Genomic DNA, 21,641 nt, shown 5'->3' with positions numbered 1-21,641 from the left:
CTGTAAGGAGAGATCAATCAGGTTTGAGCGAAGGCCTCAGATGTTAAGAGGTCCATACTGTCAAGGAAGAGGAAGGGGGAGCATCGGATACAGGACAGGGGAGGGGAGGGGTTGGGTAAGATGAGGAAGAGGAGAAGGTAGGGAGAGCTGTTAATAATGTGTCAGAGATTTCAGAATAGCTAGGAGAAAGGGAAGGATGAGGAGGACAAAAGGTTTGATGGTGATTGGGTGAGGCACAGTAAGGTGTTGTTTGAGGAGCGGCAGAGGGAGGAAGGTTGGAGGAGATGGAGGTAAGAGTTGGAAGGGAGAGGAAGCGGGGAGGACGCTTTGAGGAGGAGGGGTGAGAGGGCAGTTTTGAAATGGAGGGGTGAGGGGGGAATTTAGGAGGGGACGAGTGAGATGGGAGTTTGGGAGGGGAGGGTTGAGGGGGGAGTTTAGGAGCGGAGGGGAAAGAGGGGAGTTTAGGAGGGGAGGTGGAGTGCGGATTTTATGAGGGGAGGGGTAAGGGGGGAGATTTGAAAAGGATGGGTGAGAGGGAATTTAGGAGGGGAAGGATGAGTTTGGATATTAGAAAGTGTTGGACGATTAATGGAAGCGAACATTTATTGCAAAATGAGTTTCTTGTGATTTTCGAGTCAGAGATCCGCTTGAAAACGTTGGAGGAGGGGTGGAATGCAGGTGAGTTTAGGGAATGTAGGAAGGAAAAGTTGTAAAAGATGGAATTTTTATTTGAAATGAAGAGATTTGGTGAGCAACTCGAAAACAACCTTTTAAGGAAGAAGAAGAAGAATGTGTTATAATATACAACAGAATAAAACACTTCAGGGGAAAGTTTAAACATTTTAAAACTAAGCCATGAAAACTATCTGGGGAAATTCCCTAAATGAGGGCATGAAGGAATCCTAAGGGGGATTAAGGATTCCAGCACAGGTTCAGAAGCATGAACAGAAGGATAGGAGATTGACAGAAAGGAGAGCAGAGAACGAAGGAACAGGGAGGTGTATAAGCAATATGTTCGTATGGGAGGAGAGGCCTGCTTTTTTAATTCTTCGTTAACATGTTTTTTTTGAAGGTTAGGTGAAAGTGGATCAGAGGAAGAAGGATAAAGTTGAAGAAGTATGGTGAGAACTGGAATTGGAAAGGTGTCTTTTGGCTGGAGAGGATTGAGTTTGGAAGATGGAAGAGGAAAAAACAGAAAAAACGGGTGGGGCAACACATGTGATCGAAGAACTAATGAACACCGGAAAGAGAAGGACTTTTTTTTTTTGTATTAACACGAAACAGAGGGTAAGATGTTCGGGGAAGTATGGGGGTGGGGGGGTGAAAAAACTGGAAATATGGACCACAAACAAGTAAATGGACCACAAACGACCACCGTGAGGAAACAAAGCCTCGAGGCCTGGAAAAACCAGGCCTGAAAACGTGGCAGGAACCAACAGACGATTACACACAGGTATGCACGATTTACACCGAGATCTAACTCAGAACACACAGTCGGCACTCACACCGTAAAATAAAAATACAAATGTAAAAATTCTTAACTTTGGTAGCGTGGAGAGCTTGCAAAAACACACGGCCTCACCGGCAAAACCAGAAGCTAAAAGTCTTCTTTGGAAGTCTGTGTTTAAAGGTATTCCCTCCATGAACAATGCTTCACTGTTGATGTTGAGAAAAATGTAGTAGCAACCATCTGTGCGGCCTTCCACATTAGCGCCTGTGCAACTGAGCTACTTGGCAGCAATCAGTGATGGCAGGAAGTGCAGTCATGATGGTAAATGTTATGCAAGGCTTTCAACTGGTTTGGTGAACAACTCTCGGTGATCAGGATTACTTCTGGGGACATGGACAACTCCAAACTCTCCACTGACTGATAATAAAATTGATCAAAATGTGCCATTATATATTCACAATAACAGACATTGTATTTGTGCTTTTCGGACCTCTCTTTATTGTGAAACTCTTCTCAAATTCAAGTTTCATGAAAAACATGTCTTTTATAACAAGGGTGTTCTCCTCATACCACACATGGCAATGAAACGTGGACTACAGCAAAGATTGAGTAAAAATTTATGTTTTAGAAGGTGGGAGTCAGTTCTCCCAGAACTCAAAATCTCCACCTCCTTTTTCGGTAAATGAATATGTTCATTATTGTTCATGAACCAGTTTGTGAAACTTCATTCTCATAGCTTTGTTCCAAGGGCTCATTTTAGAATCCACACTGCACCTCTGACAACTTCCACCTGCAGTTTGTTTGTTGTGATATTCCCCGGAATACTTTTAAAGTCCTCAGTTAGGATTTTCTTGATCATCTGGATTCTCTGTTGCTCCGACTATCACTGGTTCAATTTCAGCTTTCTTCAATTTCGAAATCCTCTTAACCGCATTTTTTCATATCCTGGTATTTGAGATTTCAGCTCTCAGGTATGGATCCTCATATGTAATTTCAAACTTCCTTTTCGAGAGAAATCTTTAACACATATCCAGCATTTGTGAAGTCGCTATCCTGTATGGATCCTCATATGCCTTTTCAAATGGATATTTTGAGAGAAACCTTTGTCACATATCAAGCATTTGTAAGGTCTCTCTCCTGTATGGATCCTCATATGCCTTTTCAAATGGATATTTTGAGAGAAACCTTTGTCACATATCGAGCATTTGTGAGGTCTCTCTCCTGTATGGATCCTCATATGTAATTTCAAACTTCCTTTTTGAGAGAAACCTTTATCACATATCGAGCATTTGTGAGGGCGCTCTCCTGTATGGAACATCATATGTGATTTCAAATTGCCTCTTTGAGAGAAACCTTTTTCACATATCGAGCATTTGTGAGGTCGCTCTCTTGTGTGGATCATCATATGTGTTTTCAAATTGCCTCTTTGAGAGAAACCTTTTTCACATATCGAGCATTTGTGAGGTCGCTCTCTTGTGTGGATCATCATATGTGATTTCAAATTGCCTCTTTGAGAGAAACCTTTTTCACATATCGAGCATTTGTAAGGTCGCTCTCTTGTGTGGATCATCATATGTGATTTCAAATGGCCTTTTCGATAGAAACCTTTATCAAAGACAGAGCATTTGTAGGGGCGTTTTCCAGTGTGGATCCTCATGTGTATTTTCATGTTACTCGTTGAAGCAAAATCCATTCTGCACACATTACACTTATAACGTATTCGCTTTTCGAGAACCTTTTTGTGTTTGTTTAATTTAATATTAGTCGTTGTGTTGCAAGGCCCAGACATGAACTTGTATTTTATAGGAAGTGAGTCTTGATTTTGTGATTGTTTCTTCAAAAAAGGCTTCTTCGTCACTGTCAAGCTGCGACTGGACCTTATTTTTCCCATATTCATTCTGGTTTGTTCTGCAGAAAGAAAGAACAGCATTTTTTGGTCAAAATCAAAATATAAAATATTAAGCACATTTCCGAAATTGTATATTTTCTGAACACAAAAGATTGTATATTAATTATTAACGTTTCCACTCACCAGTTGCAAAACAGGAAGCACTTCCGTTTGTCATGTGAATATCATCTTTCTTTGAAGAAGCACATTTTGAATCTTCTGTGACAGATAAATCGTTGTTATGTTGTCTGCCATCCACATTTACAGGATAGACATCATCTGTGAACAAATAAGCGTCAGTCTTTTGCAGGAAATGAGATTGAGAACAATCTTGAGAGTTCATCAAAGATGGTACGTCATGGCAAATTGTTTTTGATGATAATGGTGGAGGGGGGGGGGGGGGGGGGGAGAGTGGGAGTTGAATGAGAGGGGCGAGGTGGGAGTTTTGTCGGGGAGGAGCAAGGTTGGAGTTTAGGACGTGAGGAGGGAGATTTGAAGGGGAGGAGTGAGGGGGGAGTTATGAACGGGAGAGGCGATGTGAGAGTTTAGGACGGGAGGCCAGAGGGGTGATGGGAAGTTTTGAAGGGGAGGGGTGAGGAGAGTTTAGGAGGGGTGGGGGTGAGGGGGAGTTTAGGAGGGGTGGGGGTGAGGGGGAGTTTTGAAGTTTAGCTGCGAGGAGGTAGTTTAAGAGTGGAGTGGTGAGTTGGGAGTTTAGAAAGTGTTGGACGATTCATGGAAAATGAACATTTATTACAAACTGGGTTTATTATGATTTTCAAGTCAGATCCGTTTTAGAGGGGTGGAATGAAGGTGAGTTTAGAGAATGTAGAAAGGAAGAACTGCAAGAGATTGAATTTTTTTTGAAATAGAATGATTTAATGAGCAAATTGAAGACATCCGTTAAAAGAGGAAGAAGAAGAGTGAGTTCTAATATACTGTTGCGAATATGGAATTTGGCCTCCATATCCGCTTGTAAATATTCCCCTATTTCCCCAATACTCCCCAACTATCCCCAATCCCCCATTCCCTAGTCCCATTGCCTGTAAATAACACTCTGTAGAACCGACCTTCCCCTTTTTCCCCCATTAAATGTCGTGCCCAGGTCCACCGCATCTCACGTAGACAACTTTCGGACATCTTGCTAGTTATTCTTAGTCTATGTCAGTTAAGGACTCGTTTCCATTAATTCTGACTCTTCGTTGCACCAGAATGTGATTATATGGCACCAGTAGTGAGTTTAGGACCTTCCCATACCTCCTCCCATCTTCTTCCCCGAACAACAACAACTACAACAACGGCGCGCGGGAGGAGTGTGCGTCCTCACACCGGCTCGGTTAGCCGCCATGACCATGCGCTCCACGGGGTTACCACGAAGGGGCTCCTTGTCAGCCCCTCGTCAAGGGCGGAGCCGGTAACCCCCCCGCACGCACCCAATGAGAAGCGACGTGCCGATTCCATCTGGGGCGGAGCTAACGAGCCGAGGGCGTGGCACTCCCCGCCGGATATACGCGGCCACGTACCGGACGTGACGTCAGATGCGCCTGAACTACGGAGAGCAGAGGAAGCCACCGCCACCCCCAGCGCGACGATACCTCCCCGCATCTTTGGACCGGACCGAACCGGGTCGATTCTGCCCTGAGCCCAGGTGCACCTGGAGCCATCGATCCTGCCTTTCCTTGCCATCAATCCCCGTGTGAGTCAGTTTTTGTCCCGTTTATCTGTCGTCTGTTGGGGTTAATATAAGAGTGTGTCTAAGTGCCTATCTTCTATGCTGTCCCTCTTGTAGTTGTAATCTAACCTTCCGAACTAATATAACCTCCTCCGGAGGTCTTGAGAACTGAACCCTTGGTGTCGTGTCATTTTAACCCAGCCGTTGTGTCCTTTTCCTTCATTGATTTAGCATAGCGCGACTTAGTCAACGTTCGAGCATAATCGGGTAAACTGTGCAGACGTGGTCATACCAAACCGCTCGGTAAACTAACATCCACCACCGCGTCTGTAACAATTGGTGTCGAGGAGTGGAATTCGGACCCGGGACTAAATTTGTTAGGCCCAAACTTTGGGAGGTAGAATCGATCCGGAGCGCGTTTACTGCGCTCGACGAAATTATAACGGCGAAATTTGATTTTGTTATACGGAAATAAAAACCCGAATTTTGAAAGTCGCGCTATGGCAGACCAAGTCGGCTGGGGTCCGGTAGTGGAGAGTGAGGCAGGGTCGGTCCAGGACCAAATTGAGGGACGTGAGGAGAGCGAAGCAGCGAGGGTAGCAGACGCACAAAATGGCGCCTCGCTGGTCACCGCGCCCGCGACCGTGGCAGCGCCCCTGGTGGATTCGAACCTTTTCCTCCTGCAAATGAGGGCCCTTATGGGACAAATGGGGAACCGGATGGAGGCTCAGAATGAGCAATTGGGGGTAATGGGAAACCAAATGGGGGTAATGAGGGACGAAGCGAGGGGTACTGGTGAGAAGGTAGACAAATTTGAGGGGTTAGACAAAGGGATAAAAGAGGTGAAAAAGGGGTTAATGGGGGTAGAAAACAGAATGGCCGCTCAAGAGAATCAAATGGAAGGGATGCAAAAGGGGTTAGAGGGGGTAGAAAATAGAATGGCTGCCCAGGAGAATCAGATAGAGGGAGTGAAAAATGGGTTAGAGGGGTTAGAAAACAGGATGGAAGGCAAATTGAGGGACATGAGGGACCAAGCGGAAAGGGAAGTTAACCAAATGGGGCAGCAGATAGAGGGGGTCAGAATGGGGGTAGAAACCAAACTGGATGCTCACAGGGAGGAAATGGAGCAGATGAGGGTGGCATCTGGGCAGGAGATGCAAGTGATGGGAGAGCAGATCAGAAGAGGAGTGAGTGAGGAGGTCGGAGGAGTGCGCGAGGAGGTGAGGCACTGTGAGGAGCACATGGAGAAGGAGGTGAGAAAGGGGACTGTAAAGTTACAAGGGGGCATAGAGGACCTGACGCAGGAGGTGGAACAGCTGACGGAGGGACAAAAAGAACTAACGGAGCAGGTTCAAAGGAACACTGCGGTATTAGGAGGGTTAAAAGCGACACAAAACGACATAAAAAACGACTTGGTAGCGACGAAGAGGGAATGTCAGATGGTACGTGAGGGACTGACAACGAGGTTGGACGAGGTGATAGAGGTAATGGAGACGAAGGACCGGCAGGTGAGGACGCACATGGAAACGGTCAAGGTAGCCTTGGAGGACGAGCTTGAGGAGACGTACCGGGGAATAAAAGAGGTGAAGCACAAATTAGAAGAAGTGGAAGAAGGGATGAGCGAAATTAAGAAGCGACGGAGAGGGGATAAGAAAGAGATAAAAGAGGAGATAAAAGAATTGGTCCAAAGTCTGTGTTTGGATCGTGATGATGTGCTCATTAACCGGATGAGGGATTCGCAGGTGATGGAGGAGAAGCGAAGAGGAAGAGGACCCGGTGTAAGTGGTGACCAATATGGTCGTGCGTATGATGCGCCAGGGGATTTAAGAAGCTTGGGGGTCGAGATGGACCCGGGTGTTCGTGAGAGGCCGTTGGTGAAGTGTGCGACAGGTCTGGTGTGCGAAAAAGGAGGTGTGCGAGAAAGTCCGACTCTGGGGTGTGTGAGGAAAAAGTGCGTGCCAAGGAGTGAGGGTGCTGGCGAGAATGAGTCGGTCGTAGCGCGTGTGCGAGGGAGCACATGGAAGCGCGGTGTGGTAAGTGTTACAGAGGGTGTGACGGGAGAGTGTGCGCAGGAGTGTGCGCGAGAAAGGTGTGTGACGGACAGGTGCATGAGGAAAGAGTGCGCTGTCAGAAGTAAGGAAGAGTGTCCACCTGTGGTGAGTGTTACAGAGGGTGTAACGGGAGAGTGTGCGCGAGAAAGGTGTGTGACGGACAGGTGCACGAGGAAAGAGTGCGCTGTCAAGAGTAAGGGTGAGTGCGCTGTCAAGAATGGAGGTGAGAGTATTGAGAGTGACAAGGAGAGTGAGTTGGTTGTGACAGGTGAGCGTGGATGTACACCTGGGATGGAAGGATGCACACCTGGAATGGTAGAGCGTGAGTGGGAATGCACGCTGGAGTTGGTGGTGAGGCACGTGGTTGGGTGTGCGAATGAGGGCACACCTGTGATTGTCACAGAGGAGGTGACCGAGGAGGGGGCGCGAAGCGGTGTATTGGTGAGGTGTGCGAGCAACGAATGTGTGCCAAAGTGTTCGGTGGTCAGGTGTGTGACCAAGGCTGTGAGTGGAATGGGTGTACCTGGGTGTGTAAGGAAAGGTACGAGGAGCATGGGCACGGCTGGATGTGTGAGCAAGGAACGGGCTGCGGGGTGTAAGCGTCCAGGTGAAGCATCGACGTTAGACGGGGTAGAGTTTAGAACGACTTATAGCCGAATCGGGCCCTCGGTGCGTGCTGGGCCTCGCTTTGAACGGCCGCGTCCGTGCTCCACTAGGCGGAGCGGGCAGCCCGATAGAAAGGGTCGTCATGGCGACCACTTTTTGTTGAGGCATTCCGGCAGGTCGAGATCGGGACATTGGATGGCTCCACGCCGAGATGGTGCGTGGGATCTCGGCCCGGGTAAACCTCCTTCCCTGCACCGAATGCGGGACGTATCCAGCCGCTGGCACCAAACAACCCACATTCATTGCTCGGCTTTACGAAGCCGGGCTTTGGACAGGAATTGGCGCACCGAGAGGCATTAGTGAGTAGACTGGGTGATGAGGTTAGTGTTTTGGCCCCAAAATTAGAGAAAAACAAAATTTGATGATTGGCAAGGGATTGGCAGTAGTGATTGGCAGATGATGGGCAGTGATTGGCAAATTTTTAATTTGTTGAAATTTGATGTGCAAAATTGGTAGTGAGCGATGGGCCCGGTGGGTAAGGCTGGCATCCCTGCCGCCCTTCCCATGAGGGGGCAAAGGAGCAATAGCTTATGGGGTGTATGGCAGTGAAAACAAGCCCGGGTGGGTTAGGTTATATTGTAGGGATCTAGAAGAGATTGACATTAGGTGACGTTAAGGTTAGTTAGTGACTGATACCTGTAGGGGGAACGCAGGTAGATTAGTGTGGATGATAATGACGAGGGAGCGCAATAGTTTAAAGGGACGACTGGGAAGCGCAAGTTTCAGAAGGGAGTAGTTAGCTGAGATGATGCCGTGTGTGTGAGAATTGAACAGGTGTGATTGCACAGGTGTGCAACTGGACAGGTGTGTGGAGCAGTGTGTGAGTAATGAGTGTTGTGGATCAGCGCGAATGCGCTTGGGGAGAGAAGGGTGCAGGTGGCACCAGGTGTGAGAGCACAGGTGTGCAAGTACAGGTGTGTGGAGAGAGTTGGAGTAAGTGGTACGGAGTGGTGTGCATGGTGCGAAGGTGTGGATGGGGGAAGAGTGGACCCCTTTCACGAGTACCCGGGGCGGGTAGTGTAAGTGTTAGGTAGAGGGTATAGGTAAATTGTGGTTGGATATTGGCATTTGTGGTGCGGGTGACAGAATGGTACTTGGATGGGTGCATTAGTGCTGTGGAAATGGCTGGGCGTGTAGCCTGTTAGTGTGTGTAGTTGGTTGGGCACTCCACCACTGTGAGGATGTCGGCCAGGTGAGGCCGCAGGTGGGCTCTGGGAGCCGGTAGTTGTGAGTGGGTGCCTGAGGATCCCGGGTGTGGATCGGGCAACCCAGTGCCAGAGAGGGCACCGAGTGGGGAGAGCGCCAGAGGGCCTTCCCCAGGTAGTTAGGTTAGGGTGAGGAGCAGGTAAGCTCGGAGGCAACTGCAGTGGTGGAGGTGTGCAGGTGGGTAGACCCACTGGGAGAGGTACACGCCACAGCCCAGAAATTGTGCAAGGGCACCGGGAGATGAATCGGGGGAGTGAGACCCCAAATTGAAAAGCACCACAGTTTGGCCAATGGGAATTGGTTTTTAGAACCCATAGTGTAAGAGGGCCAATGGTTTGGCCGGAGAAAGACCCCGGGTAATGTAAAGTTGTTAAAGTCATTTAGGAAATAGTTAGGATTGATGAACCTGTCGCACCATATGCAGCCACTTACCTGTGGTGATGATGATGCCTCCACACCTGTGTTTTCTTTGTTCTGTTGCAGGAAGTAAGGATTGCTGTGAGGATTTGTGAGACGCATCACGACGTGGATGAGACATTGGGGTGATTCCATCTCTCCCTCCCTAGGAGGGACTGATGATGAATTGGTAATGGCAAATTTTGATGTTCAGATTGGAGATGGCAAATTTTGATGAGAGTTGAAAATGGCAAATTTGATTGGTTAGGAGGGAGAGAAGACGAATTTGGTTTATGGGAGGAACGGGGAAGACAGTAGGGATGTTTCTTGATTTGTAAAGTAGATGTTTATGGGTAGTGTTGTGTTTTGTGGATACAGTAAGGGGTAAGGGAGGGGCCATGTAGGTTACCTGGTGGGGGGGGGGGGGCGTACGATAGGAACGTACCTGTCTCACCTGGTTCCCATGTGCCCCCAGTGTGCATCATCTTGTATTGCGTGCACTTTTGCGCCCTTACCACCTTACTCACTTGTCTTTTCTTTTGTCTCCCACCTCCGAGGATCTGGCTTTGGGGTAGAGAGAGAGGAGAGAGAGGTGCTGGCTCCGCAGTTGTGGGCCTGCACTTTCGCTGCTTGCTGCTTGGATCGATACACCATATGGACCGCAATGTTTGTGGCCACCCACAATGGACCGCAGTTCTTTTGCGGCCAAGCACCACCCGTGGAAGGACCTATGGGTCAACGTGGCACCTATGCCAAACAGGTGAACCACTCTTAGTTGGCCCCTGACGGCCACAATACAGAAATGGACGCGGTTGGCGCCTTTCTTGATTTTTTAAAGAAGTAAGAAGGCCAAGTGCACCACACGAAGGCAAGACCAGCGGCAGAACATCGGCCGGCTGCGACACCACACAATGATTTATAGACACTTTATTGGTGCACCGGATGGTGCTGACTGTACATGAGGGGGTGGTGCTTTTCGTGCTGGGAAAGGGTGCTCTGCACGTTATTAAAGGCCGTAGGCCACAGAGCACTCGTGGGTTGGTGTATCGATGCTGGCATGCGTGCTCTCTCTATGCATAACATCTGCATGTGTTCCTCCAAAAACAGGTCCTGGATCGTAGTGTAAATAGCAGCGTAGTCTTGTAAATAATGCTCCCTACCGGCTGTATGTTTAGTTTGCGAATTCTTTCCGGATTCGGTTATCCTGTGGGTGTGTTTCTGTGAGGAGAAGGGTGCAACGTCGCAGGGGGACATATTTACTCATTTGTGAATATCTGTAAAACTGTCACACTCAGGGTAGAGTTAATAGTAGAGGGAACTACATCTGAGTGCCACACTAAAATAGGTAAAAATTTATCGGGTCGGGACGCCCCGAGGGTAGAGAAGGGTGCAATGTTGCGAATATGGAATTTGGCCTCCATATCCGCTTGTGAATATTCCCCTATTTCCCCAATACTCCCCAACTATCCCCAATCCCCCATTCCCTAGTCCCATTGCCTGTAAATAACACTCTGTAGAACCGACCTTCCCCTTTTTCCCCCATTAAATGTCGTGCCCAGGTCCACCGCATCTCACGTAGACAACTTTCGGACATCTTGCTAGTTATTCTTAGTCTATGTCAGTTAAGGACTCGTTTCCATTAATTCTGACTCTTCGTTGCACCAGAATGTGATTATATGGCACCAGTAGTGAGTTTAGGACCTTCCCATACCTCCTCCCATCTTCTTCCCCGAACAACAACAACTACAACAACGGCGCGCGGGAGGAGTGTGCGTCCTCACACCGGCTCGGTTAGCCGCCATGACCATGCGCTCCACGGGGTTACCACGAAGGGGCTCCTTGTCAGCCCCTCGTCAAGGGCGGAGCCGGTAACCCCCCCGCACGCACCCAATGAGAAGCGACGTGCCGATTCCATCTGGGGCGGAGCTAACGAGCCGAGGGCGTGGCACTCCCCGCCGGATATACGCGGCCACGTACCGGACGTGACGTCAGATGCGCCTGAACTACGGAGAGCAGAGGAAGCCACCGCCACCCCCAGCGCGACGATACCTCCCCGCATCTTTGGACCGGACCGAACCGGGTCGATTCTGCCCTGAGCCCAGGTGCACCTGGAGCCATCGATCCTGCCTTTCCTTGCCATCAATCCCCGTGTGAGCCAGTTTTTGTCCCGTTTATCTGTCGTCTGTTGGGGTTAATATAAGAGTGTGTCTAAGTGCCTATCTTCTATGCTGTCCCTCTTGTAGTTGTAATCTAACCTTCCGAACTAATATAACCTCCTCCGGAGGTCTTGAGAACTGAACCCTTGGTGTCGTGTCATTTTAACCCAGCCGTTGTGTCCTTTTCCTTCATTGATTTAGCATAGCGCGACTTAGTCAACGTTCGAGCATAATCGGGTAAACTGTGCAGACGTGGTCATACCAAACCGCTCGGTAAACTAACATCCACCACCGCGTCTGTAACAATACAAAAGTTCTGAGTACAGGACTGCAGGGGAAAGTTTAAACATTTAAACAAAACCATGAAGACTATCTGGAAAATTCCCTGAATAATTGGAGATTAATAGTCAGGTGAGCAGAGAACGAAGGAACAGGGAGGTGTATGAGCAATTTGTTAGTCCAGGAGGAGGGGGCAACTTTAAAAATTATTCATTAAAATATACATATATTTTTGGACACACACACACACATACATACACACACACACCTATACACACACACATACACACACACATGCACACACACCTAAACACACACATACACACCTATACACACACACACACCTATACCCACACCTATACACACACCTATATACGCACACACACACACACACACACACACCTATACACACACACCTATACACACACATACACACACCTATACACACACACACACACACCTATACACACACACATACACACACACACACCTATGGCTATACACACACACGCACGCACGCACAAACGTACGCACGCACACACGTACGCACACACACACACACACACACACACACCGATACACATACACACCACACACATACATACACATACACACATACACACATACATACATACACATACACACACATACACATACACACACCGATACACATACACACACACACCTATACACACACACACACACATACACAGACAAACACACACTTACACACATCACCGTGAGCACTCTGTCGGTCACGTCTCTTCATCCCCGATTAAACAAATATGAACACTCGGAGCCTCGTGGGTGAAGGAGCTGAAGAGAGTGGAGCGCTCACCTCCTTGTTCGGGGATCATGGTGTCCGGAGACCGCGGGTGGGACCCTCGTCGAGCACCAGCCGCGGTACAGCCGCTCAGACTCACACCAAAAGGGTCGTTTTGGTCCTGGGGGTGCGGACCTGTGTCCGGGAGTTTGAAATCTCCGGGAACCGGGTCATCGGGTGTAACCTCGTTCCGCCGATCGACCCCGCCCTGGACTCGCTTCCGCTGGAAGATCAGAACACATTTGGGAACCGGGAATTCTTTGAAACGGCAGAACCACCGCTGACCTTTGACCTCGGGGTGCGCGGCGTGGTGGCACCAGGGGCGCTTTGCGAGTTCGAGGCTCCCGCCCGGGCCTACATTTGCGTCCATGGTGCTCCGTGTGTTTGTCCGAAATGTACACGAAGCAAACGGAGATCGTTTATTCAAAAAACCCAAACTTGAACTCTCAACCTCCAACAATCCTCAAAACCGCCAACAATCCTAATCACCCGGGGTCTTCCGTCACCAAGGAAGCTGCGACCAAATCTTTATTTCCCTCGAGAGGAGAAAATGACTGTGATTGGCCTAATCCGTGACCCTTTGGAACCTGACCATGTAGATAACAACCACTCCACATGTTATCCGCAACAACCACTCCACGTGTTCTCTGCAACACCAGCACAACCACAAGGTCGCCATATTGATCTCCCCGTCCTTCCCGGTTTAAACTTCAATTTAATGTTGATCTCAAACTTGACGTCTTTGTCTCCTCTTATCGTTTGTCCACGATTTGTAACCAAATATTGTCAATATTGTCAATATTGTGGAAGTAGGGACATCAGGAATGCTAGGAATTCGGGATGACTCACCACTGGTCGAAGAAAAACTCGAGATGGCGGCGCGGCACAGAAGGTACACTCAGGCACGATGACGTCATACAGCGCATGCGCAGTTCGATTCCCACCCGAAGCTGGGAGGTCGGTGGTTGAACCCGTTGGAGTCTTACCAGAGACATGTAGTTTCTTTCATTCCTTGGTTGATTCTAAGCGTTTAAAAATGACAGAGCACGGACAAACAACCAGACATTGACAACCATTGCCTGGGTTTTGATGGATTTTTATTTTTTTGTATACAGAATCGAGGCTCGTAACAGAGCTAACATTTATCACACAACACAAATGAAACAGCCAAACAAAATATATAACTAGAACGGGCACTCGGTAGAGCGCATACCTTCGCCGCAGCTACTTTTGTTGCCAAAATAAAAGACTACAAGATCTGTGTAGCAAAGCCACACCTACGTTGTCATGCGGGAAGATTTGTTTCAAATTAAACCATTCTATCCCGCCAAAAGTTTGATATTGTAATCACATCCATGTGGTGGTACTTGATAACATTTGGATGGACTGGATGGACATCTTCTTCTTCAGTCGCGCATAACTTTGAGTGAAATACGATCGAGTTAAAAATAGTCAGAATTTGAGCAAATCTGTTTCATTCGTTTGTTAATATGCCTCATCTATTGTCAAATCTGCAATTATAATTTTTTTTGAGGTTGAAATGATCGCGGGAGATCGCGTTATAGTGATGACGTCCTGGATGGACATCTTCTTCTTCAGTCGCTCATAACTTTGAGTGAAATACGATCGAGTTAAAAATAGTCAGAATTTGAGCAAATCTGTTTCCCAAAATCTAATCAAATGTGTCCCGTATAATAACCAATCATCCCACCAAATTTCATGCAATTCGGTTGAATACTTTTTGAGTTATGCGATTAACATACACACACACAGACATACAAATAAATACACAGCGATCAAAACATAACCTTCCGCTTTTGCGAAGGTAACAAGGGGAGCGGTAGACAAGATGGGGAGAGAAGGGGAAGCACACAAACACAACATTTGGGATCAGGAGATCTGTAGGAGGGAGAGGGCTTGGGGGGATGAGGTGTGGGAAGGGGGGGGGGGGAGTATAAAACACAAGGACACCAAGGAAAGCAGTTGGCATTTTAAAAAGTGGATTTGGGGTGAATTAGCGGGGGTAGAAAAGATCACGGTTTTGGATGGGGAAAGATGAGAGATGGTGGTGAACAGCTGTTTTAAAGACCTAGAGGGAGGAGTGGGATTGAAGAGAGTGAGGTAGTTTGTTCCAGAGGTGGGAGAAAAGAGGAATGAAGGAGTGAAGGTGAGCAGAGAGTCTTGATTTTAGCAGTTTAACCACAAGAGGGTTGCAGGCAGATCTTGTACGACCTGTTGGAATATTTGGGGGACAGAGCCCAGAGAGAGAGCTGGGGGGGCAAGGCCGGAGAGGAGTCGGTAGAAGACAGAAAGACCACCAACCTGCCTGTGGTGAGTCAGTGAAAGGCCCTCGGAGATAGCTTCATCGCAGGAGATTCCAATGATTCTGAACGCTTTGGTTTCAACAACGTGAAGACGAGCTAGGTGTGAGGCAGGAGCACCAGCCCAGAGGGGAGAGCAGCATTCCATTGAGCTGCAGATGAAAGCCTTGTGTTACGGATTCGTCACTTCCGTTGTGGTGGTTTGCATCCACTGTAAATATTTCTGATTCCATGTATTATTATTGTTGTCATTTAAAGGGGATAGATATTTCTATTTTCAAAAGTTAAAAGTTAATGTTAAAAGAAACAGGAAACCGGATCGGGAACCAGACTACGACGAGGAAGAAGAGAAAGGGGGCGGAGCGAGTGAAGTCGTATAAGTAGCTAGTCACTTCAAGGTCCGGGGTGAACGTTGTCGAACGAAAGTCGCCAGTGAACTGTCAGGGTTCCTGGGAAAGGAATTCCTGCGACCGAGTTGTTATCGCTGTGACTGATCAACCTCCTGCATGTCAGGTTTGGCGTTGGATTCCGAGGAATCATCGTCGTGTCGTTTCGACCCGAGTACGGGCCGTCGGCCATTTTGACTAGCGCAGGACTTGTGCTTCGCTCGCGGTTTCGTTTCCTTTCGACCATTTTCACCGCATCCAGACGCCGATCTGGGGCGTGTGTATGACGTGGCTTTTTGAAGGTTAATTCGTCCATACCCGAGGGTGTGATCTCTCAGTCGCCTGTAGGGCGCTTTTGGATTTCCCAGTCACCTTGAGGGTGCCTTTGTACAGCTGTGGCTGGGTGACTGTACTAGCCATCCGCACGGGATTCTGGTCTCGATTGGACATCGTTCTGTCAATCGCTGGAGCGAATCAACGTCGGCTTGATGCCGGGAATAAGAGACATTGGGGAATGTTCTTGGTTCACTCACTTGGAGCACAGTGAGTTATATATTACAAAACTGATGGTACCATCAGAGGACATATTGATTGTACTATCGAATACTATTATTGTTGTACTGTTATTCTTGTGTGATCTTAATACAATATTTATTTGTGAGTAACAATTGGGGAGGCTTCTCCATTGATCTTTGACATACAGAATAACACATTTTTCTGCCGTGACTCCTCTCGGGGCTCGGAGGTCCACGGTGGCCAGGGATCGGGGAGGAGCACGTAACACTTGTATGTGGTGAGGAGTTCAGGTGTGCCAAGGAAGGATTTCGCACGACGGAGAATTCCCAGTCGGCAACTGGCTTTGGAGGCCAGCTTGAAAATGTGTTTTTCCCAGGAAATTTCATGGCAGATTGTGAGACCCAAGAGATTGAGTCACAGAACTTCTTGGAGAGGATTGTTGAGAAAGTAGATGGGAGGGTTGTCCAGTCGGTCTTTTCGAAGAGACATAGTAAGAGTGTGAGAATTGTCAGGATTGAAAGACATGTTCCACTTGTTTGACCTGTCTGTGAGTTTGTCCAGGTCTGCAAAGAGTGAGGAGTCTGCAGACTGCCGATCTGAGGGATGAGGAATGGAGCGGCAGAGAGTGGAGTCATCAGCAAAAAGATAGGATTTTCCAGAGAGTCGGAGAGATCATTGATGAAGACCAGAAAAAGCACAGGGCACAGAACACTCACTGCCTTGGGGAACTCCAGCCTGAACAGGAAGAGAGAAACCAATTCATGGCCACACGTTGACTACGACCAGAGAGGAAGTCCGCAAGCCATGCATGGATATTTCAATGGATACCATAGGAGATTTTGGTGAGCAGAGTGGGGTGCCAGACCGTATCGAAGGCACGTGATATGTCAAGGGAGACAGCTCTAATTTCCTCTTTGACATTGAGGACCTCCATCCATTGTTGAGACAGCACAAGCAGCATGTCCAGAGTAGAATGACCTGGTCTGAATCCAGATTGACTATTGAAGATCAAGCCATTGGAGAAGAGGAAGGATTTGATATCAGAAGCAATGATGGATTCCATGACTTTGCTGATGATTGGGACCAGGCTAATTGGTCTGTAGTTGCAAGGATCTGTTTTTGCACCTTTCTTGTGAAAAGAGGTAATGTTGGATGATTTCCAAGCTGAAGGCAGATGACCTTAAGCAAAAGAGAGGGTGAAGAGAACAGAGAGAGGGTGTGAAAGAGTGGCAGAGCAGGATTTTAGGACCCGTGGACTGATGCCATCTGGTCCAGTTGCAGAATCAGAGTCGAGGGTTGACAGAAACTTATCCACCTTGTCAGGAGAGAAGGACACATAGTCCAGGAGCAGCTGGGTACGACTGGCTACGGTGGGTACAGAGAGAGACGGGTTTGGAACACAAGATTTTGAGGCAAACACAGAGTTGAGGCATTCAGCTTTTTCACATGCGTCGTCAACTGTGTAGCCGATTGAGGTATGGGAGGGGATGGAGGGGGAACAAACACCAGAAACAGATTTGACCAGACGCCACCAGAATTTGGAAGAGGGAGACAGGTTTGAGAGTGTGTTTGCCTCATGAGTTTGCCTTCCTCTCCTTCCCCTAATCGAAGGGGAAGGAGAGGAAGAGGGAAGGCGATGGAGAGGGAAGGCGATGGAGAGGAAAGGAGAGGGCAGGAAAGGTAGAAGGAAAGTGAGGGAGAGGGAGATGGGAGGAGAGAGAGAGAGAGGGAAGGAGAGGGAGAGGGAAGGAGAGGCAGTGGGAAGGAGAAGGAGAAGGAGAGGGAAGGAGAGGGAGAGGGAGAGGGAAGGAGAGGGAGAGGGAAGGAGAGGGAGAGGGAAGGTGAGGGAGAGGGAGATGGGAGGAGAGGGAGAGGGAAGGAGAGGGAAGGAGTGGGAGAGGGAAGGAGAGGGAAAGAGTGGGAGAGGGAAGGAATGGAAGAGGGAGGAGAGGGAGAGGGAAGGAGAGGGAGAGGGAAGGGGAAGGGGAAGGGGAGGAAGAGGGAAGGAGAGGGAGAGGGAAGGAGAGGGAGGGGGAAGGCAAAAAACTGCAAATACCAGAGCATTCACCAACCTCCTCTTGGCTTGTTTTGTCACATCGTTGTCTTTCCAGATCTTTGGAATCCTGACATTGCTGTTCTCCCCAGCACTAACCATCTATTCATTTCCCTTCCACGTGTCCTAATCGTTTCAATCTTATAACCCAGGAAGATGAAACTTTCCAAACGATCGGCTCCCAATCTGAACATGTTGATCTTTACAGTTGACAAGATTTTAGTCTTTTTTTAGGTTTAAATAACGAACAGCTTCTTCACTTTTCTTCTTCATTGTCTGCAGCAGTTTCATCAAGCCCTCTTTACTTTCTCCCAACAGTGTTATCATCAGCATACCTTGGGTTATTCATACATATTCGTCCAATCTGACTCCAGCCTCTATGTCATCCATGTTGGATTTTTCATCCAAATTATAATAACCACAAATTAGTAAGTCAATTCCATTCAATGATAATGGCACAACAATAATATTAATATTAGATTTTTACCTATTTTAGGGGGTTTGGGGGGTTGGGGTATAGGCGAGGGAGGGGCAAAGCAAATACCTATTTTGGGGGACAACTCCTCCGTTAACCCCCTTAGACCACGATATTTTTATGCCATGAACAAGCTTGTTTCAACTTACTGTTACGTGCTCCTCCCCAACCCCCGGTCACGGTGTATCTCCGAGCACCGAGAGGAGCCACCGCAGAAAAATATGTTATTCTGTATGTCAAAGATCAATGGTGAAGCCACACCAATTGATACCAACAAACAAATATTGTATTAAGATCACACAAGCATAACAGTACAACAATAATAGTAATCAAAAGTACAATCAATATATATCCTATGATGGTACAATCAGTTTCGTAATATATAACTCACTGTGCTCCAAGTGAGTGAAACAAGAACATTCCGAATGTCTCTTTCCCGGCTTCAAACCAAGGTTGATTCCGGTTTCAAGCCAAAGTCGATCCCGGCTTCAAGCCAAAGTCGATTTGCTCCAGCGATCGTCAGAACGATGTCTAATCGAGACCAGAATCCCGTTCGGATGACAGTCACAGTCACGCGGCCAAAGCTGCACAAAGGCCCTCAAGGCGACGGGGAAATCCAAAGTCGCCCTCCAGGCGACTGGGAAATCACACCCTCGGGTATGGACGTTTCACGGCTCCAAATCGGCGAACCGCCGATTTACCTTCAAAATCCACGTTGCACAGACACACACCAGATAAACGTCTGAATGCGGTGAAAACGGCTGAAGCGAAGCAAAGACCTTGCGCGATGCACAAAGCACGCGAGTCAAAATGGCCGACGGCCCATTCTCGAGGCGTAATGGCCCGACGATGATTCTCCTCGGAATCCACCACCAAAAACCTGACACGCAGGTTGATCTGTCACAGCGATAACAACTCTGTCGCAAGAATCCCTTTCCCGGGAAACCCGAAGTTCGCTAGTGACCTCCGTTCATTAACGTTTGCTCCAGAACTCGAAGCAGCTCGGCTTTCTTGTCGAACTCACTCGCTCCGCCCTCTTTTTCTCCTCTGCCTCTTCATCGTCGTCCGGTTCCGGTTTCATTTAAAACATTAACTTTTTTACCTTTTGAAAATAATAATTTCTATTTCCCTCAAACGACAACAATAATAATACATGGAATCAAAAATGTTTACAGTGCATGAAAACCACAACAACGGAAGTGACGAATCCGTAACACTTCCCCCCCTCAAGAAAGAAAGTTTGAACATAGTGAAAACTTTCTTTGCAGGCAAAAACTCTTTTAACAAACAAAAGTAAAACTCACACCCAAATCATCAATTCCCGTGAGCAACGATAATTAATATTTCCCAAAAATAAAGCAACAAAACTTCCAAGCAACCTACAGAAATTTCCAAACTTAGTTCGCTCTGGACAAAGCATCAGCAACGACATTGTCCCTGCCCTTTACATGCTCAATTTCCAAGTTGAACTCCTGCAAAGCCAAACTCCATCTCATCAACCTCTGGTTTTTATTTTTCATTTTTTGAATGAAGGTTAAGGGGTTGTGATCAAAAATCCAAAGCAAGGCAAATCTATAGCACTTTTTGAAGGAGGCCGAGCTGAGAGCCCGGTTTCATGGTGGTTGGGTGGTGAGACCTGGAAGTATTCACTGCATGGACCCATTTAGGGACGTGGAGTTCACAGGTTAATCCGTGTAGGAATCTTGGCTCGGCTGCTCCTGAGCACTCAGTGCTTCCAACTCTTCTCTTGATCATAAGAATCATAATCATGGTTGTAGCGTCGGGTGCTGTAGTCACGTGAGTAGCGGTCCCCATCTCGGCTACCACCGTAATAGTCATCCCGTCGAGAGTTGCCAAAACTGCGCTGCTGCTGCTGGGAGCCTCCGTAGTAATCACGACTGTGGCCGCCACCAAAACTACTACTCCCACCCTGGGAGCCATAGCCACCCCTGAAACTACCTCCACGTTTTCCTCCTCTGTAGCCCCCTCGATGCCCATGGCCTGCCTTCTCTACTGTTATCGTCTGACCATCCAAATCCTTGCCATTCAAATCCTGTTTTCGAACGTGACAAAGCCAAACCCTCTCGACTTTTGCATCTCCCTGTCTTTCATCAGCAGCACTTCCAAGAGTGGTCCATATTTGCCAAAGATAGAGTCCAGAACATCTTCCCTTGTGTTGAAGTTCAGTCCACCTACAAAGAGCTTGCCAACATTGCCTCCATTCATGACTTGTGTGCTCTGACACTTAGTTTCAGGGTACCCGACAAGAAGTGCCTGTGCAAAGCGTGACGTCAGTACCTTCTCCTTCTCTTCAGAGTGCTTCCTACCCATAGCACGAGTTGCGGCACAGGATGGAAAGATACCCGGAATGTCCTGCTCTAACTGTGCGGTATTATTTTCCATACTAGGCTTTTCAACAAACATCGGATTACCAGAAACTCGACCACCGGCCAAATCATTCCTGATAACAAAAGAGATTCCCTCTACAGGAAGAGTGGCTTGAAAACCTACGGTGACCGGTCCTGACACCAAATCAGACTTCAAATGGATGACATGAAGTGGAGCTTTAACATAGCCACCAACCCCCTGTAAAAGAACACCAACACCAGTTGCCGTCTTAATGGCGAAATGCCCTCAAGCATCAAAGATTGATGTGCGCCTGCGTCCCTCAATACCCTAACAGGTCTCTGGTTAGTCAAGTCTCCATCCAGTGACACAAACCCCTCTGAAATAAAAGGTTTGTAACCCTCTTGAACAAGGTCGTTCTGTGATGCCGTAACTTTGGCATGGGAACTTTCACAAGGCACTTTTTTTTCCTTTTTTTTTGTATACAAGATCGAGGCTCGTGAAAGAGCTAACATTAATCACACAAAAAGACAAACCGACACACAAAACACAAAAAACAAGGGGAGCGGCAGACAAGATGGGGAGAGAGGGGGAAGGACACAAACACAACATTTGAGAGCAGGGACATCGGGAGGACTTGGGGGGAGGTGGGAGAGGAATAAAACATATGAACACTGCAAGGACTCTGGGGTGAATTACCAGGGGTAGAAAAGATCAAGGTTTTCGATGGGGGAAGATAAGAGATGGTGGTGAACAGCTGTTTTAAAGACCTGGAGGGAGGAGTGGGATTGAAGGGAGTGGGGGAGTTTGTTCCAGAGGCGGGAGAAAAGGGGAATGAAAGAGTGAAGGTGAGCAGAGAGCCTAGACTTTGGCAGTTTAACCATAATAGTGCAGCGGCATAGCAAACCAATTGTGCATTTTGTGATGGAAGCACCAAATTTGGCAGAATGATAGAATATT

Source organism: Myxine glutinosa, chromosome 2, assembly GCF_964187855.1.
Source record: "Myxine glutinosa chromosome 2, kmMyxGlut1.1, whole genome shotgun sequence".
NCBI lineage: Eukaryota > Metazoa > Chordata > Myxini > Myxiniformes > Myxinidae > Myxine > Myxine glutinosa.
The sequence above is the reverse complement of the archived record's forward strand: the minus strand, read 5'-3'. Positions refer to the sequence as shown.